Source organism: Prionailurus bengalensis, chromosome B1 (genome assembly GCF_016509475.1).
Source record: "Prionailurus bengalensis isolate Pbe53 chromosome B1, Fcat_Pben_1.1_paternal_pri, whole genome shotgun sequence".
Lineage (NCBI taxonomy): Eukaryota > Metazoa > Chordata > Mammalia > Carnivora > Felidae > Prionailurus > Prionailurus bengalensis.
Window position 1 is genome coordinate 146,577,444 of NC_057344.1, and position 3,983 is coordinate 146,581,426.

Consider the following 3,983-nt stretch of genomic DNA (forward strand, 5'->3'; position numbering starts at 1 on the left):
CTCTTTACACAAGTTAACTCATTTAAATTTTGCCACAAATTTAGGTGTTTGGTGCTATTATCCTCATTGAGATAAATGAGAAAGCTGAGGCTCAGCGAGTAAAAATGGTGTTCAAATCTGAATTCAGTTCTGAACCCTGAAGCCTGGGCTCTTTCCCCTGTGCAGAATGAGGGCCAGGCGGGACATGGAGAGTTTATAACGTGGTGTCCTAAGTCCTGAACGCTGTATTTCAAAAGATCATTTTAAGCTTAGAAATTAAGGGTTATAAGATATCAGGAAAAGCTTCTGATGGGTGGGAAGTTGTTTAGAAGAGCAAAATGTGTCCCACCACTACCTCCATTACATCTATTTAGTAACATTTGTGGTTTGTAAACAGAGTTCATCAAAGGGGTGCAGGTGAGAGGTAGGAATGTATTTGTCCAGGGTCTTGCATTCACAGAAACTCTTACACCCCGTCTTTGATGTTAGCACAGAACAGGGTCATACCCTAAATCACAGAGATATATTCATAGAATCTTTAGTATTCAACCTTGAACTTTTTAATCCTATCATGGACAGAGAGCCTGAATGTACTGCAAAGTGCTTATATGTATGCTTTTTTTTGTTTTTGATTTTATTTTTGATTTTTTAAAATTTACATCCAAATTAGTTACCATATAGTGCAACAATGATTTCAGGAGTAGATTCCTTAGTGCTCCTTACCCATTTAGCCCATCCCCCCTCCCACAACCCCTCCAGTAACCCTCAGTTTGTTCTCCATATTTGTGAGTCTCTTCTGTTTTGTCCCCCTCCCTGTTTTTATACGATTTTTGTTTCCCTTCCCTTATGTTCATCTGTTTTGTCTCTTAAAGTCCTCATATGAGTGAAGTCATGATTTTTGTCTTTCTCTGACTAATTTCACTTAGCATAATACCCACATAGTTGCAAATGGCAAGATTTCATTCTTTTTTGATTGCCGAGTAATACTCCATTGTATATATATACAACATGTTCTTTATCCATTCATCCATCGATGCACATTTGGGCTCTTTCCATACTTGGGCTATTGTTGATAGTGTTGCTATAAACATGGGGGTGCATGTGTCCCTTCGAAAAAGCACACCTGTATCCCTTGGATAAATGCCTAGTAGTGCAATTGCTGGGTCGTAGAGTAGTTCTATTTTTAGTTTTTTGAGGAACCTCCATACTGTTTTCCAGAGTGGCTGCACCAGCTTGCATTCCCATTATATGTATGTATTTTTAGGTTTGGTTCTTCTATCCCTCTGCAGAAAGGCCACAACCCTAGTTTGGAATTCAATTTTTTTACTTTTATTTTTTATTCTTAGTTTTTCTTTTCCCTTTTGCTTTACTTTTAAATTACAGTATAATTAACATACATTATAATAAAATCAATGTTAGTTTCAGGTGTACAAGAAAGTGATTCAACAATTCTATACATTACTCAGTGCTCATCATGGTAAGTGCACTCTTCATCCCCTTCACCTATTCAGGAAGTGCTTATATTTTTTAACAACATGAATCTATTGCAATATACTTATGCAATCTTAAAAGTGTAATTTATGGGGACCCCTGGGTGGCTCAGTCAGTTAATTGAACAACTCTTGATTTTGGCTCAGGTCATGATCTCCCTGTGCCTGAGTTCGAGCCCCACATTGGGCTCTGTGCTGACGGTGCAGAGCCTGTATGGGATTCTCTCTGTCCCTCTCTCTCTCTCTGTCTCTGTCTCTCTGTCTCTCAAAAATACATAAATAAACTTTAAAAAATTATACACAAAAATAAAGTAGTGTAGTTTATTAAGCGTATGCAGTGGATTTGTTTAAAGAAGTCTTATAATCTTGTTTTGACTCTTCTCCTTTTTCTTCTTCCTCTTCTTCTCCCTCTCTCTACCTTCAATATACTAGTATTCAAAAGAGAGAGCAAAGGGGCTAGTGGCTCGTGCTCACCTTGACTTTTCAGGGGCTTTGTGAAGATACCCTATAGCATAGCAAAGCTCTACCCACCTTCACATATATGCCATTTTTCAGGGGGGAAAAATTCTGAGAAAATAAGATATTTTATCTTTCCTATGATAAATAAGCGTTCCAGATGCAGGTCTTAAGCCATGCACTAATTCTGGGTGCTTGGAATCCTGCAGCCCAGTAAGGTAATGTGTAGTAAGCTACCATCGGTTAGCTTTAATCATATCTACATGGCAACATAGAAAGTTTTCTTAGTGGTAAAGGCTAACACAAAGGATCTTTTGATGTTCAGTATGTTCCAACACAAGCCCCGCCTTGTGGTTAGAAAGCAGCAACACCACACTCCTGTCTACAAGAGATCTGCCAAAAGGTGGGGCTGGGAAAGTTTCAGGAAATGCAGCCAGGATTTTAGGCAAGCACGTAGCCCTCTGTTCTTCATACTTCTCATTTCTCTGGAAATGTTATTGGTTCACCAGCTTGTTTCCTGTGTGTGTATGTGTGTGCGTGCATGAGCTGTTGCATTTAAACCCCTGGGCTTGTCAGCCTTTATATCTACCTTGTCCCAGTTTCAGCTTCATCAGAATTTCCAAAGCTTCTTGGAAATTTGGCTTCCCAGATATTTCTTCTTCCATTAACAGTGTTAGAGTCAAACAAGCTTGTTCTGAATCACCTGTTTTCAGAAACACCATGAAGATTAATGTGCAGCCCCAGCAAGAGTGGCTGGTCAGGGAGTGCGGGGCTGTGAATTGTGTGTATGTGTGTGTTGGGGAAGGGGGCGGTCTGTCCATCTATTTGTTCTGGGTGGGGAGGAGTGAGAGAAGAAAGGAGATGAGAAAGGAAGAAATGAGGGAGGGTGTTATGACACCTGTTTTTCTCTCCAGAAAACGGGCATTTCCTTCACACCATTGTTAAAATGGTTACATCAAAATATCCTTGGAATACGTACCAATGCAATGTATGATAAAGTACAGCTTTAAAAAAAAAACAGTTGTGGTGAAATACACATAGCATACAATTTGCCATCTTAACCATTTTTTAAAAAAATTTTTTTAATGTTTATTTATTTTTGAGACAGAGAGAGCCACAGCATGAGCAGGGAAGGAGCAGAGAGAGAGGGAGACACAGAATGTGAAGCAGGCTCCAGGCTCTGAGCTGTCAGCACTAGAGCCCGACTCGGGGCTCGAACTCACAAACTGTGAGATCATGACCTGAGCCAAAGTCGGACGCTCAACCGACTGAGCCACCCAGGCGCCCTGCCATCTTAACCATTTTTAAGTATATAGTTTGGTGATATCAAATACATGGTTGCTGTTGGGCCACCATCAACATGGTCCCTCTTCTGAACTGTTAGTACTGCCTTTTGAATAAAAATGACCTTGGTTCACATGGACACTCTGACAGTGGAATCACTTTTGTCTGAGGCCTCAGTCTGTCTCGTCTGTAAATTTTTAAAAGCAAACAGACAGGGTTGTTGTGCGTAATGTTTGTAAAGTGCCTAGTAGAATGAAAAATGATTGTATTTTTATTGTTATTATGATGACTTCCTGGAATTCTAGCCAAGTATTACTTCTCCATAAATGAGATGATCCCGAACCTTTTACACCACTTCCCTCACTCTTAGATCTTTGGCCAACATACCCTGTTGCTCCATAGTTTTTACATCATCATCATCATCATCATCATTATTATTATTATTATTATTTTAGAACTGTGTGTATAATTCCTGTAGCAGGGAAATGGGCCCAGAGAAGCTGGGGAGAGAAAAAAAGTAGCTGCCAAGGCAATCAAAGAACAGTCTTTAGCGCAACCCTGTTCCAACACATTCAAATGATCTCAGCAACTAGAGCAGCAAATGCTCTGAATCAGTGGGGCACGGTCAAGGTCTGGGCAGGCAGTCCTCAGCACAGCTTTGGGAGGGCAGCCTCCATCCAAGAAGTTAAGACTCAAAGACGGCGACTTCCCTGCGTACACGGCTCGTTCTTGTGACTTGTAGCTCTGGCTAACCCAACGGACAGCCTGGGAGAG